The sequence below is a fragment of the Podarcis pityusensis genome (genome assembly GCF_964106645.2).
Source record: "Podarcis pityusensis genome assembly, chromosome: 6".
NCBI lineage: Eukaryota > Metazoa > Chordata > Lepidosauria > Squamata > Lacertidae > Podarcis > Podarcis pityusensis.
The window spans coordinates 19611644-19633018 of NC_138030.1; the positions used below are offsets into that span (position 1 = coordinate 19611644).

Sequence of the window (21375 nt, forward strand, 5' to 3'; positions counted from 1 at the left end):
CACCTGAAATGCCATGCTTTTTGAAGGAGTCGGTTCACACATTCAGTGGTGAGTCATTCATCAGGAATAACAAGCAAAGAGAAATCAAGTGATGTTGATGCATGTGTGAACCAGCCCCAGAGTCTTAGATCAGCCTGTGGCTTGCCAGGTGACCAACCAGGGTTTGCCGTATTTTTTGCACCATAACACTCACTTTTTTCCTCCTAGAAAGTAAAGAGAAATGTCTGTGTGTGTTATGGAGGAAATGCCTACGGGTGGCATGCCTACGGATTTTCCTCCTCTAAAAACTACGTGCGTGTTATGGTCGGGTGCGTGTTATAGAGCGAAAAATACGGTAGTCTGCTCTTTCGGTTTCTGTGCTTGAAGATCTGGCGGTTTGGGGTATCATGTAGGGCGGAAACCATGGGACATTGCACCAGCAATGTGGGAGCAAGTACAGTGCAATGATTAAGCATGTCACACTGGGACCTGAATCCTCACAGGGTGGCCTTGATAGTTGCTCTCTCTCAGCCCAACCTACCTCACAGGGTCGTTGAGAGGCTAGAAATGGTCTTGGGAAAATAAGGTATGCCAGCCCGAGTTCTCCACAGGGAGCGTGGGATAGAAATGAAATGAAATGCATAATGCGCAAACTCTCCATTGTCATATACTCACCTGTTAAAATTATTATTCCCAATGGCCATAAGAAGGCTGAGGGAGGGATGAATTGCGTACTCTCTCCAGTGGCTATTTCAGCACCCTTTGTAGAAAGCATCTGATGTGCTACAGAATTATTATTTTTAAGTGTGTATGTGACAATTAAACCTTCACAAATTAGTAGCTACCAACAAGGAGTCTCATCTGTAGCTTCATCACCACAGATCATTTCGCCTTCTATGCATGAGATAGTAATTATTTTTAGCTCAGCTTGGTGTCGAAATACAGCAGCTACCAGAACTAGCGGCTGTTGCAGACTCCGCCTGCAGTATGTTTTCTGCACCGCAGGACTCTTCCTTCACTTCTGTTTTTGTTTAAATAAACAAACATGGTTGTGGGGCTTGCTGCTGCAACGCTGGTCCTGCAGAGCAGACCACGGGCTGTATGCCCTCCACCTTGTTGCTGTTTCGGGGGTGAATGGGTTTCCTATGACTTGCTGATTATTGATCCAGGAATAGACATCATCAGAGTTTGAGGACACATTCCAGATAGATGAAAACACTCATGGAATCATGGTTGGAAGGGACCTCAAGGGTCTTCAGCCTCCTGCAATGCAGGAATCTCAACTGAAGCATCCATGACAGAGGATTGGAACCTGCATTGCATTGCATTGTAGGGGGTTCGACCCTTGAGGTCCCTTCCAACTCCACAATTCTATGGTTCTATGATCATATTCATGGTGCTGGGGAAGGGGACTGTAAACCTTTCTCCCACAACCTTTTCCTGATCTAACAGCCCCCAGGACCAGACGGGGGGGGCATATGGGCCACTTGGCCCGGGCCTCCGATTCCAAAGGGGCCTCGGTCAGCATATTTATCTATATTTTCCATTTTGTCTTTATATGCAGATACGGTTCAAGCCTTGAAATAAAATTATTTGTCAGCATAACTTTTGTGGAAATTATTTATATACTTATTTATAGGACTTCAGTTATCCCCAGGGTAAAAAAAGGGGGGCACATTATCTACCTGGCCCGGGCCTCTGTAAGGCCCTGAGTCAGCCCCACTGCCCCCCAAAATGGAGTGCTTCTCAATACAGAGGTGCCAAGGAGAGAGCAAAAATCATGAGGTGGGCCTCTTTTTGATTAAGAATTCAAACCAGCTCTAGAGTAGGGTATTCTTGCAGATGGTGAAAAGGGGGTAGAGGGCGAGATGTGGAGCTGAGTTGGTTAGCGGCACGATACTAGTGTTGGTTTTGACTCACTAGCAGCATGATACCCAGTTCCCACACACTGGATCGAGGCCAGGTAGCCTTGCTACAAGGACAAAACCATGAACCTCATTGAAAGAAAAGAGCATTTTCTGCTAGTGTTAGCAACTAAATTCACTGCTATTCTTCTTCCTAGATATTGTGCTGTTCCTCTAGCAGAGTTTCTTTCTTGCAGGGTTGGGGAGATGTGATTGTGCTCCTAAATACGCATGCATCTAAACACACAATACAGTGGTACCTCGGGTTACATACACTTCAGGTTACATATGCTTCAGGTTACACACTCTGCTAACCTAGAAATAGTGCTTCAGGTTAAGAACTTTGCTTCAGCATGAGAACAGAAATTGGGCTCTGGTGGCGCGGCGGCAGCAGAAGGCCCCATTAGCTAGAGTGGTGCTTCAGGTTAAGAACAATTTCAGGTTAAGTACAGACCTCCGGAACGAATTAAGTACTTAACCCGAGGTACCACTGTAGTTCAATATCTTAATCCCAGAGACCTGAATCCTGGTGATTACTCTTCCACCATATTTTTTTTTAATATACTGCATAAAAACTACTGAAATGTGTGCATATATGCGTGGGTGAACATGAGTTGTGAGAATTCTTAATTTAGTAATTTAAAGCAATTCCAGTCATGAGGAGTACATGTGTCCAAAAATGCGCAAAGTTGATCCTGGGCAAGCAAGAGGCTGATGTGTGAAATGAGACTCAAAAAGCACGTTCGATCCAGAGAATCATGTGGAAGCATGTCTCAAGCATAAATCTCCTTTGCTAGACTGAGGGGTGAGCTTCGCTCTTTTCGGACAAATCGTTCATGCAGTACCTAGCCATGCCAACCACAGCAGCACCCTTCGACATCTGCATGATCATGTCACCTAGCTGTGCCCTGTCCAACACCTGTATAATGTGAACAGGATCCCTACATGTAATATAGCCATTCATACATGTACATAGCTGTACTGCTATAGAAGGACAAATCTGTTGGTTTCCAGTCTATATAAATTGTGTATGTTTTTTAATCCATAATTCCATTCATCTCCATTCCTTTGCTTTCCTCATTCACCTGCGTTCCCCTTCCCTCTCCCCTAAATCCCACTCAAAATGTGTATTTTGGGTAACTGTGTCATTTGTTCTATGGACCCTGGATCCTTCTTGCCTCTGGGAAGGTGTCCCAGAGACCACAGGGTGCATTTGCCCTCCAAGGGCAGAGAGAGATCCACCCTCAGAGAGGGAGATATTGTGTTGCGTTCCCCTCTCCCCACCACCACATCGACTTCTTCTGCAACCCCACTGCAGAGCTCCAACATTGGCAGGACTGAAAAGGGGGTGGTTTGGGTGCAGACCTGGAGATGACATGAATCCAAAACGTCTGTATCTTTTTCCAGTCCCCCGACATGCTCCCAAACTAAAGATGGAACTAGGTCACACTTGCAGCTTGTATTTTTCCCTGTCATCATTTCCAGTCAGAAAGGAAATTCTTTTTTTTATTATTATTATTTGTAAAAATGGAAGAGGACAGAGAAGTTGCACCTCCACTCCCCCACTCACATGTTCAATGGGCGGGTGAGCTTTTTCTCTCAAAGGGTTCTTGGATAAATATATGAATCTAGATTCAGCACACACGTACACCAGCAAAGTGGCAGCCAATTTGGTCAATTCTTCTTGCCTAAAAGGGTTCTGAGAATTCAAGTTTTTCATAAGCAGAGGCATATGGTTTTTTTTAATTTATTTAATTTGAGAATGCTCCTTTTTGATCCATTGCCAGTTTTGACTAAACAGCTTTTTTTTTTCCCATGAAGAAAATTAGAAAATGTTTTGGCACACTTTCTTTGCACAGTCATTCTGCTCATCAATAGTCTACTTGTATGCCTGCGTGCTAAACTCAGCAGCCAAAAGTGCACACACACACACACACACACACACACAACACAACACACACACTTCATTTTGGGGATCAGTGTTGAAGGTTTCTAGAAAGCTTCCTTTTCCATCTATATCTTGAGACTGTCAAACACTAGAAAAACCTGCAGTTGGTTGGGCAAAGCTGGCTAACATTTCTTCCATAAGAATGCACTTTTGGTACTTGATCCAAGCCCTCGATCTATATGCAGAATTACAAAAGCAAATTGCTTAGGAATTCAATGAAGATACTCTCCCAGTAGGAACATATAACAAGTCAAACCATTGGCCCATTAAGCCCAGTATTTTTTCCTAACAATTTCTAAATTGCTTTTTAAACAAAAGCAAGACAAGAACCATCAAACACTTACCCAGCAGAACATCTAAGGCTGTTTGTTCTATCCATTGACTTAGACATAAGCTTACATATTTAGTGTCCAAACATATGGCTTAATATAACCTCTCCGCTGAAAAGACTGAGCAGTTGGTATAACACAGTACTGATGTTGGTCATTAATATAGTTAAAGAATATTTCTTGGAAGGTGTCTCTATTTGTTTTGCCTTAAATTGCCCTTCTGCATCTGGTGAGATGCTCAGACATTGCTGTATCCCAGGTATTATTTTCCCATGTGCTCAGGGGTATTTCAGGCTGGTTCTTCCATTGTTGAGCTATTGCTAATCATGCTGTGGTCACTGAGAAGCCTACTAGTTCTCTGTGGTGAGGGTGGAGCCCAAATCAATGTCCAAAGATAGTAGGGCTAACCAGCAGTAAAAGCCAGTCAGACAACAGGGCTGGCAAAAATTAACCCCTCCCTTTCCCCTTTATGTTGGAAGGGTTGTGGAAAACATTCATCTATTCCTGTTTGATGGGAATGCCCCTATTTAAAAAACCTATGTCCACAATTACAAGCCAAGCTCAGTATTACACTGTCTGGCAGAAGGTCATCAGAGTTCAGAGAGGGAAGATTCCCAGCCCTTTCTGAAGATACCAGGGATTGTTTTGTTTTGTTTTGTTTTGTTTTGTTTTGTTTTGTTTTGTTTTGTTTTGTTTTGTTTTGTTTTGTTTGTTAAATTTGTGCATGGCCCTTTATCCATAGATATCAGGACGGTTCACAACATAAAGTTTTCTTCATGCAGAACTAAGCTATTAACCCTTTAACAAGGGTTGAATTGGCAAAGCCAAGCCAAGAAGGTTGAGTTATTGCTAAGTATGACTGTTGTCAAGTGGTCACTGTGCTTAATGGAAAAACATGAGTGTTGCATAGTAAAACTAAAGCAAACCAAGGGATTGTTACTAGGATCACAGCACAGGGTGAGTGAAGGAGGTTTACCCATCCCCAACCACAATTTGAATTTTAAAAAAGGGGGGTGGCTTTCCTCTGTTCCTGATCCCAGCCACTGACAGCTGCTTTGCATCTGCAGTCCTAAAAATGTTTACAAAGGTGTAAGCGCCATTAGGTAGAATGGAGCTTTCTCCTGAGTAAAGATGCACCAGTAAAGGTAAAGGTAATGGTACCCCTGCCCGTACGGGCCAGTCGTGTCCGACTCTAGGGTTGTGCGCCCATCTCACTTAAGAGGCCGGGGGCCAGCGCTGTCCGGAGACACTTCCGGGCCACGTGGCCAGCGTGACGAAGCTGCTCTGGCGAGCCAGCACCAGCGCAGCACACGGAAACGCCGTTTACCTTCCCACTATAAAGCGGTACCTATTTATCTACTTGCACTTAAGTGTGCTTTCGAACTGCTAGGTGGGCAGGAGCTGGGACCGAACGACGGGAGCTCACCCCGCTGTGGGGATTTGAACCGCCGACCATGCGATCGGCAAGCCCTAGGCACTGAGGTTTTACCCACAGCGCCACCCGCGTCCCTAAGATGCACCAGAGTACAGTCTAAATGTAGGTTCTTAGATTATAGTCCTTTGGTTGCCTGGAAAGGCCTGCTATGTCTTTGTGTGAGTATGTAAGAAAGCAGAGGGACGGGGGTTAGGGAAGAGAGAGGCAGCATGAGTGACTGATCGACTATTCCATCCATTTTATAAGTGAATAGCAGTTATAATGGTGCTGACTGCAGTGCAGTAAAGCATAGGGTTTGATGCCACTCAATGAAAAAGAGACCCCTGCTGGCACATTGCTGTGTGTGTATGTTAAGAGAGTATTGTCGCACTCTTCAGCTGTTTGGGACGGAGGGAGAGAGATGCAGAGTCTAACCAAAACTGATGGCATTTAAGATCCCCCTGTTATCTGGAGCACAACTGGGAGCACGCGTGCTTGTTTACCGTGTCTTTTCCCTTGCTTTTTCATTATCTCACATCTTTCATTGATAATTGCCACTCTTTGCATCAATAGGCAATAGAGCAAAATGAAACGTTACAGTAGGGGACCACTTTGGGATGGCACAAGGCTTTTGAATACGCATTCTGTATGGCTTTCTGTAGAAATTTGGCTGGCTTGTTACACGCAGGCTCCTGATGAGAACTGTTGTTCAAATCAGATGTTTTAATGATTAGATGCTCGTAACAGCTTATCGAGAGTGATTTTGGAACAAGCGGAACAAATTAGTGAAGGAAGTCTAGTGACCCACATGACCCAGCTGTAGGGTGACCATTCACCTTACTTTACACTGGACAGTCCTCCGTTTGACGGCCCCCTTGATTTGAAAGACTGGTGTAAAGATACAGAAACATAACAAAGGAGAGCAGGGGGCATGAAGTTGCCTATCAACAAAAAGCAGTTGTTGACGTGATCTGCAAGTAATACTAAACCAAACCATGGCTTAGCATGAAAGTGCAAGTGTGCAGAACCATGTAGAGGAGATTACAACTAGACCTTTGCAGCTAGACCTCTAGACCTGCTGATGCTACACTGCTGTGAGCTAAACCATTGTTTGCTTTAGCATGTAGGCTAAGCCTAGGCTCATGATTTGTCCGATCCAGACAGACCAAGGTTTGCCCTATGGCTTATTACTCATGGTTTATCTGGTGGAGATAAACCAAATTATGGCTTAGATCACAGCAGCACAGCAGGACCAGAGGAGGAAGAAAGCGAGCATGATTTCCCCTCCCAGATCCTGCATCCTTGCACGAACCCATGGTTTGGCTTAGCGTTGCCTGCAAACTGAGCAAGCACACGGGTCATTTTCCCACTATGCTGAGCTATATTGCATTTAAATTAGAGTAATAATGCATCATTTACAATGTATGATTAACTCAGTGAACAGGAAAAGAATATCTCCCGTCAATGTATGGGGAAATCTTCGGAAGAAAGAACACAATTTTTTTCCATTAAATGTGGCTATCAGAATTTCAGTGAGAGATTTTACTTTCTTGGGCTCCATGGTCACTGCAGATGGTGACAGCAGTCACAAAATTAAAAGACGCCTGCTTCTTGGGAGAAAAGCGATGACAAACCTAGACAGCATCTTAAAAAGCAGAGACAGCACCTTGCCAAAAAAGGTCCATATAGTTAAAGCTATAGTTTTCCCAGTAGTGATGTCCAGAAGTGAGAGCTGGACCATCCAGAAGGCTGATCGCCGAAGAATTGATGCTTTTGAATTATGGTGCTGGAGGAGACTCTTGAAAGTCCCATGGACTGCAAGAAGATCAAACCTCTCCATTTTGAAGGAAATCAGCCCTGACTGCTCACTGGAAGGACAGATCCTGAAGCTGAGGCTCCAATACTTTGGCCACCTCATGAGAAGAGAAGACTCCCTGGAAAAGACCCTGATGTTGGGAAAGATGGAGAGCACAAGGAGAAGGGGACGACAGAGGACAAGATGGTTGGACAGTGTTCTCAAAGCTACTAGCATGAGTTTGACCAAATTGCGGGAGGCAGTGGAAAACAAGCGTGCCTGGCGTGCTCTGGTCCATGGGGTCACGAAGAGTCGGACACGACTAAACGACTAAACAACAACAATCAGAATTGCTGCAGGATCATGTTCAAAGGGTATATTACTCCAGGGATGATAAAGAACTACAGAAACATTCTGGAAATGCCAAAGACAAGTGGGAATATTTTTCCCCCTTTGATGGCAGTGTCCCATAGGAAACAATTACTGGAAAATAAGCAGTAAGAATCCAGATAAAATATTAGAATACACTATCCAATTTGATCTGCTTTTGGCTGATTAAATTACATGGATGGAGCTGTTAAAAGCAGGGCTGTCTCCCTGCCCTTCCATTGTCCAAGCAGGCAGCAACAACGCTTGGGAGGACAACTCCGCAGCAGCACCACACTATCCTCTCCTGAACACAGATCTTTCGTTTTATGCCCTTGAAACAAAGAGGCAGAAGTGGGAGTTTAAGCCATGAAGAAGGAAGCTGCAAGGCAGTGGGAATAATGTAGGGTGGTTCAAAAAGAAGCAAGGAGAAGCAGGAGACAAGATAAAACAGACAAGAGCACCACCAGTAGAGGCCTATGGCTGACAGTGGATTGTGTGCTCGACCCTGCCATGTTTTTTCTTTTTTTAATACGGTTTTTTGTATCCTCCTCTGGTGCCTATGCACCACTTACAGGCTTCCACAACTGCGGAATCTGCTGTCTGTTAACTTGCTTGGAGGAGGAGGAGGAAGAGCCAGGAGTCAGGAGAACTATTGACACAAATCTAGTAGCCATTCTGTGGCTATAGCAAGAGATAAACACAAGTTTCAATTTACTTTTGTTTTTTGGGGGGGTCATAGCTTGCCCCTAAGGAGATATATAAGGCCCACCCACCTTCTACCTTCACAACAACCCTGCAAGACCTTGGGGGACTGGCCCAAGGTCAGCCAATGAACTTCATGTATGAAACAGGTCTCCTAACCAGCAGCCTAACCATTAAACTGCCTCTTAAGCAGGGGTCAGCAACCTTTTTCAGCCATGGGCCGGTCCACCGTCCCTCAGACCATGTGGTGGGCCAGACTATATTTTTTTGGGGGGGGGGGGATGAACAAATTCCTGTGCCCCACAAATAACCCAGAGATGCATTTTAAATAAAAGGACACATTCTACTCATGTAAAAATGATAGACCTTTCCTTTGAAGTATCAGAATTCGCTTCAAAGAGTCAATCAGACAGCAGTAAAATATTTACTTTTTTATTTTGTCATGACAAAGTAATGGTACAGATACGCGTTACCCAATGTCTGCCCGCCCTCTCTGGGCTTGCCAGCCCTTTTATACATTTGCAGAATAATACCACCTGATTCTGGGAAATCGTAATTTTAGCAACTTCTTATGTCCTTATATGGGCTTGACCTTATATGGGCTTGCTTGCCCCCTTCTTCCTGCACCAGCCTCTCCACGCCATGAACCTCGACACGTGTTCAAATGTAAAACATGTGATTTATACTTTATACTGATAGCAATAAAATGGGGCTTTGTTTCCTGCATTACCCTCCTTGTCTTCAGTCTTTCCCCCGTCTGGGGCCAGAATAACACATATTCAACCTTGCTCTTATCTTCACCGCCTAAGCCTAGACATTCCAAAGAGAGACCCATTTGCAATGTAACATTTAAGCAAGAAAAGGCCTTGTTCTTCTGGCTGGTGAAAAACCTTTGGAAAAACCTCGCCTTAAACAGGTTTTTTGGGGGGACGGGTCATATAGAGAACAATATTCTAATGGCCCCTTCAAAAACACCAGGCAGGCCCCACAAGTAACCCAGAGATGCATTTTAAATAAAAGGACACATACTAATCATGTAAAAACACGCTGATTCCCGGGCTGTATTTAGAAGGCGATTGGGCCTACCCCTGCGCTTAAGGGAGTTTCAAAAGTTGGGTGTGTCAGTAGGGAGGTGATGGGGTGTGTCAGTAGGAGAAGCAGCTGTCAAGGAAAGTGACCTCTCAAATTCTGATTCTCATGTGTATGTAATTCAAGTTCAGTTATTGGATCATGACCTGAACCTTCTCCTTTTAAGAAAGAAAGAAAGAAAGAAAGAAAGAAAGAAAGAAAGAAAGAAAGAAAGGAAGGAAGGATAAAATCACAAGAGACAAATGAGTTAGTTCGTTTCACTTTTGGGGGGTGGAAATTAAAGCATTTATTTAAAACAATTAATTTGTAAGTACCTAGAGCAAAAAAAGAGTGATCACTGGTAGAGGCAGCAGAGATTTGTTATGAAGAAATCATGACAGACAGCGCTATTTTCTTACAAGATGAACGGAAGCTTGTTGTATTCTGCTTCTGCATTTGCAAGAAAATGGATGATGATGACGACTGAAATCCAATTGGGTAACAGGGCCCTTGCATGAGACTGTCTGCTTGACATTTTCAATTGGCCCAAGTTAATATTGATTTTCACTTACTGCTGTCCTGTGCTGGGTTTTAAAAAGTGAAGATTCCAAGCCGCTTTGCTGATCCTCAGGACAGGCCCTATTTCAGCCATTTCTTTGTCATTTGGGTGCTGAATTTGATCAAACAAGGGCATTTTGTTTGTTAATTATAACTGAATTGATACAATGTGCATGCAAGGAATTGATAGCCATAGAATTGTGAATAATCCTGGCAAAGAAGCTGGGCAAGCGTGTAATTTCATCAAGGCAAATAAAATAAAGGTGAATAACTCTGACCTGCTGCTAATCTACTAAGGCTTTTAAAGGTTAAAACCAGCCCTTTGAATTGTGGGAGAAACAAAGCACAAGGCAGTGAAGTAGGTTCCATTTGTTTCAGTTAACAGCTGCCTTCTGAACCACTTGCGATTCCCAAACAATCCTCAAGGGCAGCCCCAGGTAGAGAACGTTGAAGGAGTCTTTCCTTTAACTAAACACCCAGTGCCTTTAGGTGGCAAGGAATTCCATGCAGGTGAATCTGTAGCCTGGCAGCCTTGGGATGGATCACTCTGCCCCTCCTCCACGATCCTTCTGTTTTTCTGGGCTGTCTCCAAGGCCACTACTCCATAGCCAGCATGGGGAAAAGTCACTCCATCAGTCGTCCACCATCCCACTATGTATTGATGCTGGCTACATGCTTCTTCCTCTGAAGCCAGCAAGGAAAACAAATGGGCTTGTGGACAAAGGATGGAGAGATGTGGCTCTCCTCCTCTGTCAGTCTGCTAGGGGGACTACTGATGTCAGAGGCAATTATATCAGAGCAGCTAACACGCAGGATCAGGGGCCAAACCCCTGTCACATCTGGACATGGATCTGTTGCCAGATCATGTTGGCCACTTCTGTATTAGGTTTTGCTGCTCAGCAGAATACACTCCTTTTACCAAGCTCAGTACAGTGTTCCCTTGAACTGAGAAGGAGATCATTTCCTCTCCCCATGAAAAGTCCCCTCTCTGCAATGGATTCAGCTACCTGCTACCCCAACCCCTACAACACAACTAGAGTCCATGTTGCATCCCAGCCCTGTACCTGAATGAGTGCAAATATTTTATATGTTACAGAACAACATGATCTAGCTAAAATGTAATAATTCCTCCAATTGATTTCAAGGGTAAAGGCTTGACGGTATGCTTAACTCCCGTGCTAAAATCAGCAGGAGGTGCCTAACTTTGGTGGAATCACAGCTAAGCACAGGCAAAGCAGGTGGTACTTTCTCCTGTCCTGACATGACTGAAGCTGCAATCCTGTGCATACAAAAGCAAACACACATAATTTGCACGCTCCAAAACAATGTGTGAACTGAAATACAGCCATCCTCCAAAAGCTGCACTTTTCTAATTTTTGAATGCAGTTCTCCAGCCAAGTAATGTCTACAAACATGCATATCCTAAGTGTTCACAAATATGCTAGCAAAAAATAACAGAGAGAATGTGCTATTGAGGGGGATTGCTTTGCAATAATGTGTATATTAGGAGAGGACATCATTATTATTATTATTATTATACAAAATGATGTAGAAATGTGGAACATAAGATGGGAAAAATGAGGGACCAAAACTGACTGAGTTGCCCACATCCATCCTTGCTACTAAGTAAATATTCAAATCTTCAGGGCTCATTCTGGAATGATGTCAGCAGAAATATTTTATCCAAACCACAAAATATAACATGTTCAATCCAGCATTAAACATCCATTTGAGTAATGGTTTTAGAATTCAGAACCATGCTTCATAGGACAGTGGGTGTGGGGACACAAACTGGGAAAAGGTACTGGAAAATGCAATAAAGATTACAAGGGTTTTAAAGAAAAGACCTATAATAAACAATCTGTGATGAATTAACTGCAGACAAGATAACAGCTTTCAAATGTGCAAAAAGCAGCAACAAATGCCAGTGGTTTTTCCCTCCTCTCAACTGAAGGTAGGGTCAAAACTAATGGGTTTATAGTTCAAACAGAAATAATTGTGCAGAATACAAGTGAGAATTTTTGAATCATAAAAAAGGCAAGGTACAAGTTAAAGGAAGGTGGATCAGTTTGCAAAATTGGATGCTTTGTTCAAACAGATCTGACAGATTAGATCTATTTCAGAGGTGCAATATTCCCTCCATGAGGTTCCCAAGACATTTTGAATCTAACAAACTGAAGCTATTGAAAGGAAGGTAGCTGTGGGGTTTTTTAATGAATGGATGGATGAATCTTTATTTGCATCAGCCATCGGCCATAGCAATAAAACAACAATACGATATACAAAGAATAGAAATAAATAGTCATTTATATAAAATACATTTTAGGGTTTTGAATCAATAGTCAAATAGTGGATCTTATTCTGATTGCCCCAGCTAAAAACCTTGCAACCTTTGCTGTCACCTGCTCATCTTGATCTGCCAAGAGAAAGGGCACTGTGGCAGTGGTTGGGCAACCTGGAATGGACAATAAAAGAGGAGTGATAATCTCATTCCTCAAGTCTTTATAAAGAGTGCAAGCCAGAAGGGTATGCGCCACCGATTCGGTACTGCCATCTCCACAGGGACATAAGCGTTTTTCGTGTGGAATCTGTTGGAATCGTCCCTCAAGTACAGGCAAGGGCAATACACTCAATCTTGCGAGAGTAAAAGCAGTTTTTCTAATGAAGTAGAAGGCTCTCCCCGTGCTCTCAAATGTGCCTGGGAAACTGATTATTAGAGAATGGCTGCAGTTATGTAGTAATTAGGAAAATACACTCTGTACATGCTCGTATTTACCTTCCTGCCAGATTAATGTGAGGTTAAACCCAGACAGTGAGTCATACTTCTGTTTTCTTTCATGTCTGCTGTAATGTACAAAGTGAGGGTCATGGAGCTTCACCTACATTGCCCAGCAAAAACAGAAACCATAAACTGGAAGCATGCATCAGACTCCCAACTCTACAATGCTATGATTCTATGATAGCAGGAGATCTCTCTCAGGCATGGGGAAATGGATTCAGTTAGAAGCCCAGATCCAGAAGTGGCCAATCCTCTTCAGGCCACTTTGACTTCAGGGTTGCCCACCTGTCAGTCACCAAGGACAGCAGGCGATTGTAACTTCAATCCACAGCTGCAAAGGGAGCTGTGGGAACATGCCCCTTTGCAACCCCAGCTTGAACTGCAAAGGAAGATTTTTCACTTTGCAGCTGCAACTTGAATCCACTCCATAGCTTCCAAAGAAGATTCTTCCTTTCGGAAGTGCATCTTGAGCAAGGAATATTTTATTTTCGAATTCTGCTTTTGCAGAAGATGCCAAACCGTCTTGCTTCACTTTTATGAGGCAAGTCAGCATTATTCCCTTTTAACGTGGGATGCGAAACCTGTTTCCCTCCAGGTGTTACTGGACTACAACTCCCATCAATCCCAGCCAGCATAGCCAGTAGGCACAGAGGGTGGAAACTGTAGTCTAACAACAACTGAAGGGCCAGATGTCATCTGGGTTACTAGTTAATTGGGGGAGAACCACGGCTGTTTGGAAAATGCATTGTTTTCTATAACTGTTGCCAAGTTTGTCCAGCTGGCACACAAGTCAGGAAGGGTGACTCTGTGCCTTACTTTGCAGAGGACATTCCCGTGTCTGGAGGTTCCTCTATTTGAAGGGTTGTGTGGTTCAAGTCTGGTTTTAAGATCTAGAACAGGGGTAGGCAACCTAAGGCCTGGGGCCCGGATACGGCCCAATCGCCCTCTCAGTCAGGCCAATGGATGGTCCAGGAATCAGTGTGTTTTTACATGAGTAGAATGTGTGCTTTTATTTAAAATGTATCTCTGGGTTATTTGTGGGGCCTGCCTGGTGTTTTTACATGAGTAGAATGTGCGCTTTTATTTAAAATGTCTCTCTGGGTTATTTGTGGGGCATAGCAATTTGTTCTTCTTCTTTTTTCAAAATATAGTCCGGCCCACCACATGGTCTGAGGGCCAGTGGACTGGCCCGCAGCTGGAAAAGGTTGCTGACCCCTGATCTAGAACCATAACAAGGCAGAACAGAGGCCATGATGCTCTCCATCAAATGTTAGCACCTGTGCATAAGACTGAGCAGGCCTACAGGTCGTCTACCCCCTGCCTTCCCCACAATGATGAAATCTATTTCTTTCTGTGCACATCGTTTTATCTCAATGTGCATCTATACATACAAATTATCGCATGCAAATGTTGCACAAAGCATATGTGGACATCCTATCTCTATATTATTATTGTTCTAGATCCAAGCTAACTCAGGAATTGCAACGCCATAGTAAAAAACCTTTTCTTCAAGGTTAAGTCAAAGTCACTTTGAGCTTGGTGATATCTGTTCTACAGACTATTTAAACAGCAGTAATTATTTCTGAAACTGCATCTATACATATAAATTAGCCTATGCAAATCTAAGTCCCCTTTTTTTGCCCTCTTCTCTGCCAATGCATCAGTGGCTGCCTTAGATGGACCCCTTGGGCATTTTCTGCTCCAACAATAGAGTGCTCTTTAGCAGTTAGTGGAGATGTTTGGGTGCTGAAGAATTGTCACTTAACATCCAGTTTTTGTGGTGGCACTGATGACAAGTACAGTATATCTGCCAGTTTGTTTTTTTAATTGCTGCTTTCTCTTCGTATGCAGGGGAAAAAAAGAACTTTGCTGTGTAGTTAAATATCCTATTATCTTTACGGACTTAGCTGTAAATATGCAAATTTACCTTTTTGGTTTAAGCCTGTCTAACCGGAGACTTTTGATCTTTACTTTTGGTCTTTATCTGTGGATCTCAGTGTATCCACATGTTGACCAACAGATCCCCTATAGAGGGGATATAAAACAGCCGCAGACTTTGCTGGAAAGGAAAGCCGAGTGAAGCATTTGTGTGAACTGAAGAGCAGTTCTGAAGCATCTGACAATGTTAATTAGAAACAATTCAATCTGATTGCACACAGTGCATAATCCAGTGGCTGAACTCACATGAGTGGCTTTTGCATGACCTTGTACAAGCTTGTTCTAACTGCTGAAGTGGATGGAATGCTTTCATTCTTATCCTTCCAGACTGGCTCTTTCAATCAGGACTGCCATGGACTCAAGATGTAAAAGCAAAGCTGATTTCTTTGTTACAAGCAAAGATAGCAAAGACTCCAGGTGAATCATGCCCTCGGTCCACCTGAATATGCACATCCTTCCCATGGCTGCCATATGCCAAATTGGCTTGGTTGTACATCAGGCATATATGTGCCCAGATGTGGCTTTCTAGCGTCATGCAAAACTGTCCAGTTTTCTGTATGGTAGCTGCATCACGCAATGGGCCAAATGTGGACACACTCAGGCCAGGTCTAAACATAATGCTCTCCTTGTGATATTTGGCATTTTCGTGGTGGCTTTCCTTGTTTGCAATGCGTACCACACTTTGGGGCGACATATTGGGCTGCCCTTCTCTCGTGATAAATTTATGTTAACTTCACATGGGCAGTGGTGTAGCGTAAGAGGAATGCAGCAGAGTGCAGCTCCAAGACCTTTTTCAGAGCAGGAGCAAAGATATCTTTAGCTGGGAGCCTAAGGTGGACTTTCCTTGCTTTCGCCAGCGAAAGAGGTGATAATGAGGCTTGGATTTGTGGCAGATTAGCACTGGGGAAGTCAAAGAATGAGGAAATCATCGAGCAGAGACTTCATTGGACAATGCTTTCCTCTTCTTTCATGGAATTCCTACTTTATATTTGCAGTGGGAGTAGGAAACTCTTTTCCGTTGAGAGCTACATTCCCTCAGGAATCAACTGTTTCCAAGGCGGCGTCCCAGTGGTAGGTGAAACCACCACTTTTCTCACTCCTTCCCTTTCTGCCACACACACACACTCAATCTCTCTCTCCCTCAACCCCATTGCACAGTTGGCCATGTGGTGAACTTTATAGAGACAATAGGTGGCCCTTTATTTGAAGTTGTCCTCTATTTGAAGTACTGTCTGGTCCAAGTCCGCTTTAAAGATAAAGAACCATCAGCAGGGAGAACAAGGCTTTGCAGTTGCCCATCAACAGTTAGCACCTTGGCAGCAGGTTGAACAGACAGGCAGCTCCACCTGGTCACTGTCTCCCCTACTGTGGTGAAATGTATTGCATTCTATTTAAACTATAGTACAAAAGGACATTGGGGACGCTGGTGGTGCTGTGAGTTAAACCACAGAGCCTAGGACTTGCCGATCAGAAGGTCGGCGGTTTGAATCCCCGCGACAGGGTGAGCTCCCGTTGCTCTGTCCCAGCTCCTGCCAACCTAGCAATTCAAAAGCACATCAAAGTGCAAGTAGATAAATAGGTACCACTCTGGCAGGAAGGTAAATGGTGTTTCCGTGCACTGCTCTGGTTCACCAGAAGCAGCTTAGTCATGCTGGCCACATGACCCAGAAGCTGTATGCCGGTTCCCTTGGCCAATAAAGCGAGATGAGCACCGCAACCCCAGAGTCGGTCACGACTGGACCTAATGGTCAGGGGTCCCTTTACCTTTACCTTTTACAAAAGGACATAACATAAGGAGATAAGAAGAGCCTGCTGGATCAGGCCAATAGGTGATCTAGTCCAGCATCCTGTTCTCACAGTGGCCACCAAGATTCCTGTGGGAAAACTGCAAGCAGGATCTGAGCACAAAAACCTCCTGTGGTTTCCAGCAACTAGTATTCTGAAGCGTCACTACCTCCAGCTGTGGAGACAGTGCATAGCCAACATGGATGGCCAGTAGCAACAATAGTAATTGTTTCTCAGTTTGCATCTATGTCCCTAAATTAGTATATGCAAATGTTATGCAAATCTGGCATCTTTTGGGGTTGTGTATATACTGAGGTTTGCTTGTCATTGTTGTTTTTGCAAAAATGAACAGCCTAGACACAGTTTGCTCACCTCTGCTTTAGGTACAGTGGTACCTCAGGTTACATATGCTTCAGGTTACAGACTGCGCTAACCCAGAAATAGTACCTCGGGTTAAGAACTTTGCTTCAGGATGAGAACAGAAATTGTGCTCCGGTGGTGCGGCAGCAGCAGGAGGCCCCATTAGCTAAAGTGGTGCTTCAGGTTAAGAACTGTTTAAGTTTAAGAACGGACCTCCAGAATGAATTAAGTACTTAACCTGAGGTACCACTGTATTGTCTTTATACTTCCTAACTAGGCTCCAGGCTCCTCAGCTTTGGATTCATTGACATGCAGTATGAGATACATTTTTATTTTTATTTTTTTAGGGCTATGTATGATTCCAAATAGCCAGTAAGCTGCACTGGCAGTTGTGATGTGGAGAAAGCCACTTGTTTTACAAAGCAAAGCAGCTTATCCATCTCTCGCTCTCTTATTATTGCACTGCTATCTCCATTCAGCTGAGAAACAGGAGAATCTGGCAGTAAAAATGTGCTTCAAGGCTTTCTGGGTTGATAAGGCGTTGCAGAAATCAGCCAATATATATGCCTGACAGATATTCTTGATCTTCTATACAAACCCAGAATGCAGCATGAGGGTAGCTCTTCTAATGAATTGCCAATCCGCAAGAGCAGAGGCCCCAATTCAGAGATGCTAAGGCACCTGAAAATTACCGTGCATAAAAATTCATCAAGAGGCAGGGAAATATATCAAAGGCCAAAGACGCCAGAATGAAAACGTGAATATTTATACACCGCTGTGAACAGAAGTTTCAGTTCGGCTCATTTCCACACGTGCAAACCCCACATGCTCTGGAGTTCTTCGCACAGCAAGATCTCACAAGTCCTTTTAAATGTTATCAATTTGAATAGGGTTACTTATGTAGCTGTTTTTGGTTGTGTATCTGTCTCTGTTTTAATTTATGCAACGAGGAATCTTGGGTCGCACACTGGGGAAGAATTATATTTATATTATTATATTATATTATATTATATTATATTATTACTATTATTATTATTTATTTTTACCCCGCCCATCTGGCTGGGTTTCCCCAGCCACTCTGGGCGGCTTCCAACAAAACACTAAAATACAATGACCTATTAAACATTAAAAGCTTCCCTAAACAGAGCTGCCTTCAGATGTCTTCTAAAAGTTTGGTAGTTATTATTCTCTTTGACATCTAGTGGGAGGGTGTTCCACAGGGCGGGTGCCACTACCGAGAAGGCCCTCTGCCTGGTTCCCTGTAACTTGGCTCCTCATACCGAGGGAACCACCAGAAGGCCCTCGGCGCTGGACCTCAGTGTCCGGGCAGAACGATGGAGGTGGAGACACTCCTTCAGGTATACTGGACCGAGGCCATTTAGGGCTTTAAAGGTGAGCACCAAAACTTTGAATTGTGCTCGGAAACGTACTGGGGGCCAGTGTAGGTCTTTCAAGACCAGTGTTATATGGTCTCGGCGGCCGCTCCCAGTCACCAGTCTAGCTGCCGCATTCTGGATTAGTTGTAGTTTCCGGGTCACCTTCACCCACATAGAGCGCATTGCAGTAGTCCAAGCGAGAGATAACTAGAGCATACACCACTCTGGTGAGACAGTTTGCAGGCAGGTAGAGAAAGGTGGGAAATAAATAATAAATCTTTACATAGCCTAATCAATACCAGCAACACAACAGGAGGGAGGTATATCAATAGGCTCGGGGAACCTAAGGTACAAAAAATAGTTATCAGGGAAACACAAAGCAGGGAGGAGGGAGTCAAGCAGCCTAATCAGGACAGAGCATGCTCAGTGGTCAGGGAATTCCAGCTGTTTTGGGGAGGGAGGGGAAGTCCAGATGCAAAGAGAATGGAATGGAGTACCAAGGGAAAGACATGGCAGACTGGCTGCAACAGGAGCATTCCAAACTGCACCAGGTTCCTGCTTGTAATTATTACTATTTTTTTTAATGCATCAGTGGAGAGTGAATGAATTTCTGCCAAACTAAATTGCTGGATGGGCCTCATCAGTGCGAGAGCTAAGGCACCAGCAGCCTTTGAAGTGGTGAAAAATGCTGACTCAGACCATACGATTGAATCAAAAGGTGAATGTGTGCCATTACTTCTCCCCTTTTCTTCTAAGCACTGCAGAGCTGTCCTAACTGATTGATGCAGGAATCTAGATTGTCCCTTGGTGTGGGGAAGCAGAAGCGTTGGCATTACCTTTCCATCTCTCAACTGCCAAACCTCTTAGCCTTGATAATGCTGTTCATTTGCTGCTGTGCGGGAGCAGAGGGGCCTGTTGATTTCATTGCTATAAGAAGTGACAATTGGAATTCACGGCCAGTTGGGTTACTGCTAGTTACCTAACCAGTGTTACCTACCACTCTTCTTGTTGGCATAGTGCCACCTTGGAAATCCAAGAAAGATACTATCAGTGGATGCCAGAGGTGTTGAGTTGCTTTTGTGTGTTCCTTTAAAACACAGTGTCAGGGTGCTATCAGCGGCTCCCAGCTGGTTGCCCAGGAAAGGATAAAGACGAGAAGTTTCTTACCATCCTTTTTTATTTCAGACTTTACAAAAAGAGGCTACAGAACCCAGTCTCTTGGACAATGGCGTTGTCCTGAATCAATCTCCATCCCCCTTCTCTCCCACTTCCTCATTCGTCGTCGTCATCTCCTTTACGGGTGCAGCTAAGTGCCCTCTGTCTTTGAGCTCTTTGCTCACGTACTTTTAAGGCTTGCCAGGTTCTGGGAGATGGTGGGTCTGGAATGCTTTCTAGCGACAATGTGTCATCCAGCTGCTGCTCCCGTTCTGCCAGCTCCTCCTCTGCCATTATTTCCCAACTTTTCCCCTCATCCGTCTCTGAGCTGTGACCTCCCGCAAACCCCTGTTGTAAATCTATACAGTGGTACCTCGGCTTACAGACACTTCAGGTTACAGACTCCGCTAACCCAGAAATAATACCTAGGGTTAAGAACTTTGCTTCAGGATGAGAACAGAAATTGCACAACGCCGGTACGGCGGCAGCAGGAAGCCCCATTAGCTAAACTGGTACCTCAGGTTAAGAACAGTTTCAGGTTAAGAACGGACCTCCAGAACGAATTAAGTTCTTAACCTGAGGTACCACTGTACTGTCTTCCTCTTCTTCCTCCCTGGAAGGGTCCACAACTCCTCCTCCTTTGCCCAGTCCCTGACATTTGGCAATCACCAAAGGGACACGCCAGGACAAAGACACTTCCCCCCCCCCCATGTCCCTGTTGCAAATCGTCAGCACGCTTTCCATGCACATCGTCACGGCATGTTGAGGGGGCTTGACCCCCTCCTTGAACATTTTTGGGGGCCCTCGGTCCCCTGACACCCCTTAGATGATGCCCCTAGTGGGTGCATTTTTTCTCCTCCATCCTGCCCCACCCTGCCCTGTCCTTGCACCATCCAGGTACACAGCAGTGGCACTGCTGTCATTAGCAGCGGCGTAGCGTGGGTTGTCAGCACCCGGTGCAAGGCAAGTAATTTGCGCCCCCTAACCCAGGGCAAGGCAAGTAATTTGCGCCCCCTAACCCGGGGCAAGGCAAGTAATTTGCGCCCCCTAACCCCTAACCTGCCGCCGCTGCCAGCTTCTTCTTGCTGCTGCCTGGGCTGGTCTGGTGTGGTTCTCTCCCACGCTCAGCGCTGCGCTGGGCGGCCGCTGCACTGTCCCTCCCCCAGATAGTCCCTCGCTCTCTCTCCGCACCGCACGCCTGGCACCCACCCCCTCCACAGTGGGCGGCGACCCAGCGGCTCAGATCGGATTCGCACAGCCAGCACTGCAGTGAGAGAGAGTGAGTGAGCCAGGTAGGGGCAGAGAGCTGCGAGTGCGGGTGCGCCCCCCCAGATGTTGCACCCGGTGCGGCCGGCCCCCCCTGCACCCCCCACGCTATGCCACTGGTCATTAGGGCAGTACTGCCTCACCTTTGTACTGTACCAGCCACTCTGGTTCCTGTGCATATACCATGTTTTTTTCCATGTATAAGACTAGGGTTTTTTTTCTTTAAAAATTAGCTTTAGAATTTGCCCTCGTCTTACGCATAGGTAGTGCGGGGGGGGTTGGGTGATTGGTTACAGCCGTGAGCAGGAGATTTTCTGCAGTGACAGGGTGGGCGATTGGTGGCTGTGTAAAAGGCTGTTTGTGATCGGGTGCCTCTGTGGCAATAGCGTGGTTGATTGGCGGCTACGGGCCTTGGTGGCACACACAATCGTCAGCAGCGGGTGAGCGATTTTCAGCAATTCCACCCCTAAGAAAGCTCAACAACTCTGGGCATTTACCCACCCACCCCCCATTTTCATAAATCGGAGCCCCCCAAAATAGGGGTCATCCTATACATGGGGGCATCCTATAGACGAAAGACTACGGTATATCAAAGGCCCCACTGCACTGCAGAGTGGATTCCATCTGCAACTTAGCCTTGGGATGCTGCA

The 21375-nt window shown here is 44.9% G+C and overlaps 1 protein-coding gene across 1 annotated transcript in view; it reads left to right on the plus strand.

Moving 5' to 3' along the window:
- The window catches only part of KCNB1 (potassium voltage-gated channel subfamily B member 1), a 194759-nt gene that overhangs the window by 159167 nt on the left and 14217 nt on the right, over positions 1-21375 (plus strand). The gene's annotated exons all lie outside the window — the stretch shown is intronic.